Source organism: Macrobrachium rosenbergii, chromosome 7 (genome assembly GCF_040412425.1).
Source record: "Macrobrachium rosenbergii isolate ZJJX-2024 chromosome 7, ASM4041242v1, whole genome shotgun sequence".
Lineage (NCBI taxonomy): Eukaryota > Metazoa > Arthropoda > Malacostraca > Decapoda > Palaemonidae > Macrobrachium > Macrobrachium rosenbergii.
In genome coordinates, this window is record NC_089747.1 from 64,313,528 (window position 1) to 64,327,140 (window position 13,613).

The 13,613-nt window shown below is 35.3% G+C and overlaps 1 pseudogene; it reads right to left on the reverse strand.

Annotated features, from left to right (window-relative positions):
- Positions 1-1,831: 1,831 nt before the first annotated feature.
- LOC136840455 (KRAB-A domain-containing protein 2-like) lies at positions 1,832-11,379 on the reverse strand (annotated as a pseudogene).
- Positions 11,380-13,613: the final 2,234 nt, after the last annotated feature.

Below are 13,613 nucleotides of genomic sequence, written 5' to 3' on the forward strand. Positions count from 1 at the left end.
TAATATGACCATACTTTCCGTGGTGTTAAGGAGAACATTGTCATTAAATAATTTTTGTTCGGTAATCAAATGGTTGCTTTCAAAGGAAATTCCGGTTATCCCCGTATAAAAAAAACAACCAAAAGCCCAAATGGGTAATTTTGATCATCACGGTGAATATTGTGGTTACAAATTTTGCATTCTGTCTGCAACGTTGCTGGAACTATCTGCATTTTTTTTTATTCATGTCCCTAAGTTGCAGCGTTGAATTTGAAAGGCGTGAAAAAACCCGACACAGTCTCCAAGCTTTCGCCAGCAACGTGATGAAACAGGTTTCCTGAAAATGTATTACTATCTGAAATGCGTATATTATCATCATCTGAAATGAGCATTCATTTATTACTCTCTGGACAACTGTTCTGTTCATTATGAGAGTTCTATGATATGTGATTTTATTCTCATACCTTGACTGAATAAATTGATTTAAATTTTGATGAGTGGCGTGAAATGCAATCGGTGTGTTATATTTTGTAATAAAGAAAGTAAGTGGAGCGGGACGGGAGATTCAGTCGTCACAGTCATTTCAGACTTTTCATTTGTATGAAATAGTCTATGAATATCGTGAGATAGGAAGCTTTGTTAAGGAAAACCGAACCTGACAAAATTACAATTAAATAATTTTGTGTGAATGCTACCTGATATAGTGTTTGAAAACTTCAGCTAACTGACACTAATATGTTGATATTATATTCTGAGGTTACTTCAAGATATACAGTAATATAAATCAGATATAATTATACACTGTCAGTATAACTGTTCTTTACGCTTGGCCTTATCCTCGTTGTTCAAAAATAACTTATAATTTTAACAGAATGAGGCGTTACATACTTTTAGCTAATCCAGAATCTTTACGGCTATTACTAAACCTCCCTCATTCCATTCATATCTAACTTCAAGATATTATCAATCACATTACTGCGTTATATATATATATATATATATATATATATATATATATATATATATATATATATATATATATATATATATATATATATATATATATACATGAGTATTGAAAATTTTCAATAATGGGCAAAATATTGCTCATTTTATATATTAGGCAACACGTTTTTGCTGAATATTGATAACGTTGCCGAATATTGAAAATATTGTAACTTAAGTGTTTCAAACAACCAGTATTCAATTTTGACAGCTGGAAGGTCCATTCTAAGCTCTAAGCAAACTAATGTAGCCCATAATGACTCTCTAGTTTAATAACAGTTCAAGAATGTTTACTGTAATACACTCATTTTATAACAGCCATCATCTATTTTTTAATTCTATTATAATATCCGTTTTATTCTTCATAAGTAATTAATTTGGAAATTCAAATAAACACTGAAAACACAGATAATACAATCTATTTTTGTAACATAACAATATTATTAGAATACTGACTTATCAACCTTCACCAAATAATTGGCAAATAATTCACCGAGGATAAAAAATTAACTAATCTATATCTATTTCATATAAAGAAACAAAATAAAAACTAAACATTCTTACAGCTGTTGCTAGGATGGCACCTAGAGTTACACTTCAATTTCTTTCTACTACAGCTACATCTTAGAGAAATACAATCTAATTTGCAGTTACATTTCTGGTAACCTTGGCCACCAGTGGATCGAGTTACCGCAGCTCTGAGAGTAACGTGGATGTCTGGTACATCAGCCACTTTAAGTAGTTTTTCACCAATTTTATCTAAATCAGCTCTAGTAAAGTTAAGAATTTAAGGTGCCTTCTTTGCACCCTAAACGATACATGTCATTTTCCTTGGACAGCACAACTACTAGTAAGTTTTAGGGTCTGAAGGACCCCGATCAACGTCTGGAATTCTTAGAGTAGCGTTGTCTTCTACCTGCAGTGATTCCTGCATCCTCATACCCCTACGGATCATCTTCGATGCGGATTGAGCCTGACTAATGTCGACATTTTCCCGTATAGCTTCGATGGCATTAACCCTTTCTTCAATACACTTCAAACCCTTTTCACTTTCAGGTTGCTCTGGAACCTCTTCATCTTCAAGTTGCTGTTCTGTTTTCCTACTTTCATCGTCTTCCCTTTCACCATAATTACCGTCCTCGCTGAAGAACTGAAAATAATAGGTCGTTAGCTCATATCATACTTTTCTGATTGTAACTAGGCATATGACTTAAAGAATTTTAGTATTACTATGCTTTCTAAAACCTGAAGCTTTAGGAAATGGAAAATTACAAAATATGTAAAGACTTGTTAACACAGTAAATTAGGTCTTTCAACTTATGATTTTTGGAGAAATGAGAAGGAAGAAGATTAAGTGCACTCCATTAGAATAGTGTATGAAAAATTCAGTTTCAAAGTGCATTATCAGTTTATCTTTTAATAGATTATTTAATATTTACCTTGTCAAGATCTTCTTCGTAGCATATGCCATCCAAAACTGATTCAGGAAGATTTGTTGAAGAAAGACCAACTGACGGTTCTTCTCCAAAGGTGGCCTTAAATGGTGTATGTTTCGTTGTCTCATGCTTCGAGATATTTACTTGCCACTGAACAAATTTTAAGCCAATACTCCATTTCTTGGAATTATTCTCTCGCATCCATATCTTCAATTTATCCTGGATTACACCATTGAGTCGCTCCACTGCTCCTTGGCTTTGGGGACGCCTTGGCCCACCTGTCACTAGCTGCAATTGTGGCCAAAGTGTTGATAATTCGGATATCACAGAATTCACAAATTCCTACCGTTGTCACTTTGCAGTACTGCGGGAGCACTGAATGTTAAAAACACAGGTAGAAGTGTCTGAGCTACCTCTTCTGCTCTTTTTAGATTTAAGGGGCTTAACACACAAAATTTGGTAAAATGATTAACGTAAGTTAGGATGTATTTATAATCCCCGTCAGGATGTGACTGAAAATTTATTAGATCAATTTGGCACCTCGATAAAATGAGTGGCTTCTAATTGGTTTCACGACAAGCCCTTTTGGTTGCTTCCTGACTCTTTTTTAAATGACACTCTACACAAAAGTTAATAAACAGGTTACAATATTCCATAGTTATGTTAGACCATTTCTTTTAACTTCAAATAAAGTTTTCTTCTCGCCACCATGACCAACATCTTTACGTGCCTTTTCTATTGCACCATACACTTCCTCAAACGCTGCTACGTATTTATAATGTTCTTCCCCATCTGTTCTTTTCTTTATCAAACATTCCGTTTCACCAACCTTAAGAATCTCATATCTTGAACGATAGTTATAATCAATAGTGGTGATAGCATCACTTTCTAGATCCTTTGATAACCTTGATATAATATCTTTCACTTTTTCAAGCGAGAACAGTCTTGTGTTCTTCCCTTTTTCCTTCAACGATGGTCCGTAACCTTGCCTCGAAATTTTCTTTTACTTCCATCGCTGAAGCCATGAGGATTATTCGATATTCGCCAAGAACTGTTGTAAAGAATGAAAAGAATTCCGTAACTAATCTACGTATTTGTCGAGAGAATTATCATGAGTACCGTATGTTTCGCTTCACACCTTCACTCCTATTTACAAGTTGATAACAATTGTTGGTGATAGTAACAAGGAATTAGGATACTAAAACTTACTTATAAATGGCCAAACTGCCATTAACAAAAGAGATTAGAATAGGATAAAACATTAAAAGTTAAAAATAGTGTCATTAATTACAGATGGTATAGTAGTCGATTTATCAATATTCGGCAAAATGGTCTTGCCGAGTTTTGAAACCCTGCTGATTTTAAATACTAGGCAAGAAAAATTGCTCATTTTATATAATCGGCAAATCGCTTGCTCATTCTCAATAATAGGCATTTCTATTGCCGATTTTCAATAATCGGCAATTTTCAATAATGAGCGTAATATATATATATATATATATATATATATATATATATATATATATATATATATATATATATATATATATATATATATATATATATATATATATATATATATATATATATATATATATATATATATATATATATATATATATATATATATATATATATATATACACATATGTATGTATATATATATATATATATATATATATATATATATATATATATATATATATATATATATATATATATATATATATATATATATATATATATATATATATATATATATATATATATATATATATATATATATATATACATATATATATATATATATATATATATACATATATATATATATATATATATATATATATATATATATATATATATATATATATATATATATATATATATATATATATATATATATATATATATATATATATATATATATTAAAACACTAAAGAGGGCCCTGTTTTACAAAATGCTAACCGGCGCATATTTAACACTTGAGCGTAATTCATTAGTGGTTTGCTGGGAGGGAAAATAATTAATTAAATGTGGGTCACGTCGCCTGCAGCCCGGAAGCGCTTACTGGATGCCAGTTGGTGTTGAAATTTATTGCAAAGTAAGCTCCTGCTTGCAAGGGACATCTGAATGTCCGCCGCCTACAATCATACCGTTATTTGTGTATTCGTCCTTCTCTTGAAATCGTCAAACAATTCTCAATGTTGTTTGTTTATACATAAAGGGTGTTTGCGTTAACGAGAACACATGAAAATATCTATTTTCTTTCTTTTAACGCTTTTACCAGTGCCTTCCATTCAAAAGCCAGTTTTATCAGTGATTCTAGGTCTTTTTTTTTAACAACTAAACATTAAAATAAACTTTTATCACTTCATTTTGAATAAATTCTCGGAAATTAATTTTAGCCTATTCTTCCCCACAGACAGAAAGTGGCAATATTAGGGAGGATGAATAATAACCGAACATAAAAATTCTCGAATCTTATTGTAAGAAAATGGTTTTAACTATAATAATTTTGACCTTTGGAGGAAGATAAAAAAAATGAGATTTGTGATTTACTTACTGACGTACTTAGCCATAAAGATATGCACGTACGCACGCACGCACGCACGCACACACACACACACATGCACAAACACACACAGAGGCACACAGAAAAACAGAACTGTGAAGATAACAGACACTAACCCTGAAAGGAAGAGGGAAAGTGATAAAATACGTTGATTAGAGACATGTGAGGGAATAAAGACGTAGGAAGAATCTCTCAAGATGGAAGCAATAATCTGTAGGATTAAAAGGAACGGAAGAAATTGCTTTAGGTGTCCAACTGGAAGATGTTCAATTACTAGACAGGTTGGAAGATGTTACCGAAGAATGGCAAATTTTAATTCTATAGATTTTTATTTACTTCTGTAAGACGAAGCTCTTGGACACAGAATAACAAAGAAGTAACACGTATAAGGAACAAGAATGGTAGGCTTACACTGGTTAGTAAATAGACCTACAGACGTATGAATAGATAAATATGATTCAAGATGTAAAGACCTCTGACTCAGAGAGAGAGAGAGAGAGAGAGAGAGAGAGAGAGAGAGAGAGAGAGAGAGAGAGAAAATGGCATTACAAAAGAAGCGAGACTCCAGCAAAACGGGCTGAAAGGCGTTCAGTCAAGAAGTTAAGTCAGAGGATGTTTGGTCAAGAAGACCACTGATTGCACGCATTTCTTGGTATGCCTTGCGTCACTTCACCAATAAGGAAAGCCCACATCGCAATAATGAAATCAGGCAACGAAAACCAAAACATAATCCTGCATGAGAGAGGAATGACTTACCGGTGAAACTCCCGGTTGTCAAACACTTTCCTCTTGAAAGTCGCGTCTTCCAGTTGCCTTCCGTTGAATGCCTGGAATTAATGAAGGGCGGGCTGAGTATACTGGTTCCAGTAGCATATGGAAACTAATAATGTCATCTCGCTAAATAATGAAATTGAAGTTCACTGTCCTATATTATTAAATGGCATATAAAAGAACGACTTTTACCATACTTCATTTAAAAAAGAAATGCAGGAAAGTCAGCAGTATTAACAAGAAATATCTACTAAACTAAATGAATATGACAGGGAGCACGGAAATGTAACCATGGAATCAAAACGAAACCAGAAATAAATGAAAGAATGACAGTCCTGAAATGCATTTACACAAATTTATAAAAATTATACAAAAGATAATAACGTATTTTTTGATAAGTGATTTAAAGACAGTTAAGGCCGTTTGTCGGTTATTCCAAAAATAAAAATGATCTTATAAAAATTTATTTTGTCTTGCAACAACCAAACTCAACACGTAACATGAACCTGGATGAAATCTATGAGGAATAAGTATTAAATTAGAATATAAATTAACTCAAAATAAATTCTTCGTTACATTCAGCAGTGAAAAATATTTATAAATTAAAGACGACGAGGCGATGACAACGACACTCTGGAATTGATGAATGTTGACGAATAAATATGTGGGTGAATGACGGAGGAAGGAATAAAGGAAGAAGTCAGTCAACCGTCAGATTAACAAGTACAAAATGCGCCGAAATTTCTTCGGCGCAATCGAGTTTTCTGTACAGCGTATAATGCTGTATGAAACTTTCAGCCACGGCCCGGTTGTGACTTGTGTTGTTGGTACCTATAGCGGTGGCAGATGCACGATCATGACTAAATTTAACCTTAAATAAAATAAAAACTACTGAGGCTAGAGGGCTGCAATTTGGTATGCTCGATGATTGGAGGGTGGATGATCAACATATCAATTTACAGCCCTCTAGCTACTGTAGTTTTTAAGAGCTGAGGGCGGACAGAAAAAGTCCGGACAGACTGACAAAGCATCTCAATAGTTTTCTTTCATAGAAAACTAAAAACTGCCACAGAAACACTCATCATATCAAATGATTTAACATAATGTTTATTGGATTACGAAGTATCCCATGAATTTTTACAGTGAGTTGCATAAGACTTCCATTTACAACTCTCGAGCAAAGTCTCCATGTAAAAATGAATGTAAAATGGATAAGAAGAGCCAATAATGAAGAAGCACCTCATAGCGTCACACATAAATTAGTCTACTGCTCTGTCTCTTTGATATTATTACTTTTAAAGTGTGTAAATTGCCTATTTCCTATCACTAAAGAATGTACGTGCATATACAGTATAGGCCTATATACACTTGTGAGATACAGGCATCTTTAACACAGAATAACACATAATGTACACATAGAGGGTAAATATCTGGAGACATTATTTGCATACCAGTAGCTCGCAGTTCGGTGGTCTTCCACCAGGGCAGTGCTGCAGAGCCTTGTGGCCATCTTGAAAGATCTGGTAACCATGCAAGTTGAACAGGTACTTAGTGCAATTGTGAATTTTATTTTTACGTCCTGAATGTTTAATGAGTAAGTGTTTACTGAATGTTTTAGTGAATGTTTAGTGAGTAAGTGTTTAGGGCATAGTGAGGATTTAGGGAATGAATAGTTAGTGTTTAGGGCATAGTGAGTATTTAGGGAATGATTAGTTAGTGTTTAGTGTTTTATGAGTGTTTAGTGAGCATTTAGTGTATAGTGGGTGCCTAGTGAGTGTTGAGTATTCAGTGAGTGTTTAGTGTTATTGAGTGTGAGTGTAGTAAGTGTTTGTGTTTAGCGAGTGTGTGTATACTGAGTGTTTAGTGAGTGTAAGTGTATAGTGAGTGTAAGTGTATAGTGAGTGTTAGTGTTTAATGACTGTACATTACCGTTTAGTTAGTGTTTAGTGACTGTATGCAAAGAAGTCCTGTAATTTACAGGAACCATTTATGCTAGGCATTGCTTAGATCCAAGAACAGATGCTTAGACTTCACCACAATGGTTGGAGTGCTTAGACCAACCTGTTTTCGTAAGGTAATTTTTCCCTGTGAAATTGGGTCAAATAATAATAATAATAATAATAATAATAATAATAATAATAATAATAATAATAATAATAATAATAAATATTTGAGATTATACAGATTAGAATGCAAAGTTCTGTACTTCAACTGCAATATACCTCAGAATGGAAATATCTCCAAATATATTTTACAGTGATGGTAAATTTATTTATAAAAAAATAACATATTCTTATAATAATCAAACAAGAGGATAAAAAAGCAAAGTTACCGTAGTGTTTCGTCTCTACTGTGAGCTGGACCAAGACCTTTCAATATGGCTGCCCGAGGTCACACGCTCGGCAGGGAGGTCGCCACTCCATGTCATTGAAGCTCTATTTAGTCAAGGGGTCAAGGGGTGTTTGCATTCATGAAAGAGCCAGAAAATTTCCTGCTTGATTTAGTTAGAGGGTCCACGGGGACACCCTTTTAGCGAAGATAGACGTCCAGAAACCCGGCAATTACCGTGTTATTCAGGGTTTATGTTGAATTTGATGAAATCAAAATCACTCCTTTTGTTTTTACGTGTATTGATTACATAAACTGCAATAACTCAGTAATGAAATGGTCTACAGAGTTAGTTCACCTCTCAAAATAAAGCTTAAAGAATGGTCTATTGAATGGATACAAGCATAATAAGATTGGTCGATACCCAAGGTCACAAGAGGTCAAAGTATGACCTTTTCTTATGAGAAACTAAAATCTATGCCTTTTCATATTTAAATATTTGCGAAAAATAGGCTAATGGATCGAATATTTAATGCTTTTACATTCTGGTTAGGTACAACATATGCAAGTTTTTAAAATTAGTTGGAAAACTTGTTTACTTATTTTGACCTTGTATATCAGTCAATAAAAGGAATATATACCAGGTCAACATACTGAGGCATAAGAGATATATGCCATAATTTGTATTCTTAGGGATGGCAATAAGGATAAAAAAAAAAATTTATCAGTCCAGTTTATTCCATGGTCTCTGTTCATTTATTGTTCATTTAAAATTTTGGGAAACATAATTTTTTTTCTTTTTACTAGTGAAGGATGTCTAACTCTGTTGTACCAAAGAGAAAATTAATGGCATCACAGTCGCCATCCTCTAGTGGTTCTTGCGATCCAAAGAAATGCATAACCTGCCAAAAATCTGATGATAAATGTGAAACTACCAGCACAGAGAATGGCATGATACGTATCATAGAAGCAGCGGAAGTGAGAAGGGACGTAGTTTTTGAAAGGCTGAAGCAAGTGGACAAAAGCGATTTCTTATACCATGTTACCAATGAATGTTGTAAACAGTATACCCTCAAGAAAACACTGGATAAACTCAAGCAGTTAAGCAAAGTCTACACAGATATTGTGCTCATTCCCCAGAGGAGTACACGTTCTATGGTGGGTTCTCGGGACACCGCATCTCTGCTAGCTGATATTAACAAGCTTTTTTTTTTTTTTTTTTTTTTTTTTACAAAATGTGTCATTTGTGGAAATTCAAAACACAACAATGTATATAATAAATGGAGGATTTCTGAAAAAGGACGAGCTGAATGATTCCTTAAGGCAGCCATGATACTTCAGGATGATGTTTACCCGAACTTCCGACTTGTAAGATGCAGATGCCATATTTGGAGCAAATCTTTACTGTCACAGCCAATGTATTCATTCTTAACCACATCAGGAAAGGAGAAAAAGCAGCAACTGAATCATCGTCAACGCCAACTGACCAGCAGAAGTATGATATCTTTAAAAATTTTATGAAAGATTTAGAACGAGGCCTGAATTCGGGGAGATGTTATAACCTGACTTATATTACCACGTGTTGTAATGAAGCGCGGGTAATGATCAAACCCATTTTGAGCACACAGACAGGGATGTGAAAATATACCTAATCCACATGTTTGATGGGGATGTCTCATTTTTTGTCCCAACTGGTTCAGTTTTCAAAGTTGACGTTTCCAGTCTCCCCCACGGTGTGCCCTAACCAAGTTCTTTAGAACAGCCATCATTCTGAGTAAGTGGTCCCAGAAAGCAAAAATCCCTGATGCTGCACTACTCTGACATCTAAATTTATCGAAATCTTCGACCATGACTTCTGAGTTTGACATAAATGCCTCCAAATGAACCTTGCTATACTCCCTCTTCTTTTCTGCTACAGAGTTTTTTAACAGTTTTAGATGCTCAAGCTCAACCCTGTACTTCTCAATCCCTTCCATTTTGAAGAACTCTGCCCACTGTAGCCTTTCAATGCACTCAGAGAGCATGAACAAACCCTTCAATGACCTTGTATAATGTGATCCATCAAGAACTGATCTTACCACATTTTAGCCAAATACTTTAGACTCTACCAATACCGTTTCTGCTCCACTGCCATTAATGAACTTTCCTATTGCACCCATGACTGCCTTAATCATATGAAAGAAGCTCAAACATAACACCATGTTATCAAATTCAAATGGTTTGTTCATTATGATTTCATGGGCAATGTGATGCACCGCCCCCCTCATCACATACCAGAGGCAAATGTGTTTGGTCTAGTTGGCTCAAAATATTCTGGAAGTTTTTTAATGCTGTGTAAACTGCGCCATATTCCGTAACAAGGTAGGGGAGGGACTGGTAGGAAACCTACAACCTCCTGACACACATTCTCATCAGTAATAAAAGATTTAAAGGCACTCCAAGTGGTCATTGTTTGGTCCATAGTTGTTTCTTTAACACATTCTGCCATGCATGAGAGACCCATTCTATTAATACTCCAAGCTATGTCCTTCCTACAGACACTTTTTGCATGTGATTTGTCTATTTTGTACAGTTCTTCTGGAACGACCTACATAGGTTGTTGGAAGGCTTGGGCTTTTAGCAGTATTCGTGTAAGGAAACAAAGCCTGACAACCTAACTCTTGTGTGAATTGTCTCTCTGTTTGGGTGACACATGTTTACGATATCTTAGGCTTACAATTCAGAGTCACTCCCTGAAGTTCGTCCAGCATGAGAATCATAATAGTGTCATGACTTCCTCCTATGCCAGATAGTGTTGCTTCCTCATGATCAAAACTATCAAAGGCCCCAAAGTAAAGCTTGATTGGTTGAAATAACTTGAAAGTGGGACCTTACCCTGACTTGCTTCTGTAACAAATGATGCCATATGAGAATGATAGCGGAGTAGCTCATCATACCTAATTGCCAATCCAAACTTATTGACCTACACACATTGTAAATAGATTCAGAGTTCAACATGTGCAAAGGGATTTGCTTTTTACTATTATTTATGATATAGAAGATGACTTGATTCACAGATAGGACTTTTTTCATCTAGGAAGACCCATTGTAACTCTCTTCATAAATTTCAGGCTCACCATCAACAACGTTGTCACTGTGTAAAATATCAATATCAAATAGACCTGAGAAAAGTCTGCAACGTCACTGGAAATTATCATGTCAGAATATGCTTTCTCCAGTTCATTGGCATCACAAAAACTGTCATTCAGCTCAAAGTCTTTGTTAAGGACACACTTTCTTAACATGGTACCACACTTTCTTATTGTTTCCCTATCTAACGACCTTTCACTTCTCTCTGGCTCTTTCTCAACTGCTCTTGCCTTGAAATAATGGAAAGTTCTTTTGAACCAGTTGGGACAAAAAAATGAGACACCCACCTAACATGTGGATTTGGTACAGTTTCACATCCCTGTTTGTGTACTCAAAATGAGTTTGATCACTACCCCGCGCTTCATTACAGCACTTGGTAATATAAGTCAAGTTATAGCATCTCCCAGAGATGCGGGGTCCCGAGAATCCACCATAGAATGTGTACTCCTTTGTTGAACAGACGGTGACCTATCCTCTGGGGAATGAGCAGCAATATCTGTGGAGACTTTGCTTAACTGCATGAGTTTCTCCAGTGTTTGCTTGAGGGTATACTGTTTATAATATTCATAAGTAACATGGTATAAGAATTCGCCTTTGTCCGCTTGCCTCAGCCTTTCAAAAACTACATCCCTTCTCACTTCCGCTGCTTCAATGATACGTGTCATGCCATTCTCTGTGCTGGTAGTTTCACATTTATCATCAGATTTTTGGCAGGTTATGCATTTCTTTGGATCGCAAGAACCACTAGAGGATGGCGACTGTGATGCCATTTATTTTCTCTTTGGTACAACAGTTAGACATCCTTCACTAGTAAAAGAAAAAAAAATTAGTTTTCCTAAAATTTTAAATGCTTGTTTCCATTCAATAGATCACTCTTTAAGCTTTATTTTGAGAGGTGAACTAACTCTATAGACCATTTCATTACTGAGTTATTGCAATTTATGTAATCAATACACGTAAAAAAAGGAGTGCTTTTGATTTCATCAAATTCAACATAAACCCTGAATAACACGGTAACTGCCGGGTTTCTGAACGTCTACCCTCGCTAAAAGGGTGTCTCCGTGGACCCCCTAACTAAATCAAGAAGGAAATTTTCTGGCCCTTTCATGCATGCAAACACCCCTGGACTAAGTACGTTACGTCTTCTGGAAGACGAAACTCACCTGAAATCGTGGTTGGCATCAACTGCCTATCTGTGGGGAAAAGAAAAAGAGAACTTCCCATTCTCTCTCTCTCTCTCTCTCTCTCTCTCTCTCTCTCTCTCTCTCTCTCTCTCTGACTGAGGTAACTAAAGTAAACCCTAGGCTACCAAGAATATAATTTATTTATCAAATTTAACTTGACACTGGTCAAAATAGGAATAAGCAAGAAACGGGTCATGAACCCTAATCTCAAAATAAAATAAACAAATACAGAATGGAAATTAAAATCCTCCATCCACCCATCGTCACTAATGACTTCATAACCGGTCTATTATACACAGTTAAATCAGTCTTTGGTCAGCTCCAGTAATTTGACCATTTCCATTTGCTCCATTTTGAATGCTCATTACATCTGAACATTTCCGCCCCAAAAACCGCCATCAAAGCATCTGTGACTTTTTGAAATTATGTCTAGTGCACTTCGCCCCATGAAAACTGTACATCATCTGTCGTGGAGAGAGAGAGAGAGAGAGAGAGAGAGAGAGAGAGAGAGGTGATGTTGGCATTGCAAAAGAAAGACAAAGCGGCAAAACAGACGAAAAGAGGTCAGTGACCCGGAAGACTTCGAACGCCAGATGATATCGTTCATTATATCAAATATTTTGCATATACTTATCATTTCAAACTCTCGCGTACAAATGTAAAGTAAATATGTTAATATGAATGTAAAATGGAAATAAAAACTAATAGTGGAATTCACTTGGTAGCGTGACACATTAATTACCACTCTCTTTGATAATATTTCGCAACACGAATCAAGAGCATATGCGCTATCGCTACAGACCCAGAGGTGTTCGTACTACGTACAACCTTGCTTGGGATGAAGGTGTACGTATGTATTCAGATATTTTCTTGTAAGACAAAGGCATCTTTAACACACTGTAGCAATTATGCTGCACACATTTAAGGAGCCATAATCGTTGACATGCAATGGTTAACAAGTAGACCTATAAAAACATGGATAGGCAAGCAGGATTCAGAAATAAAATATCTCGGACGGAGAGAGAGAGAGAGAGAGAGAGAGAGAGAGAGAGAGAGAGAGAGAGAGAGAGAGAGAGAGAGAGAGATCTTCACAGTATCCAAGACAGCACATAAGCGTGTGTGGATATTTGTATTTGTGTTTGTGTGCACAGCATAGCCTATATATTCCTGTAAGACATAGCCATCTTTTAACTTTAACAGGATAA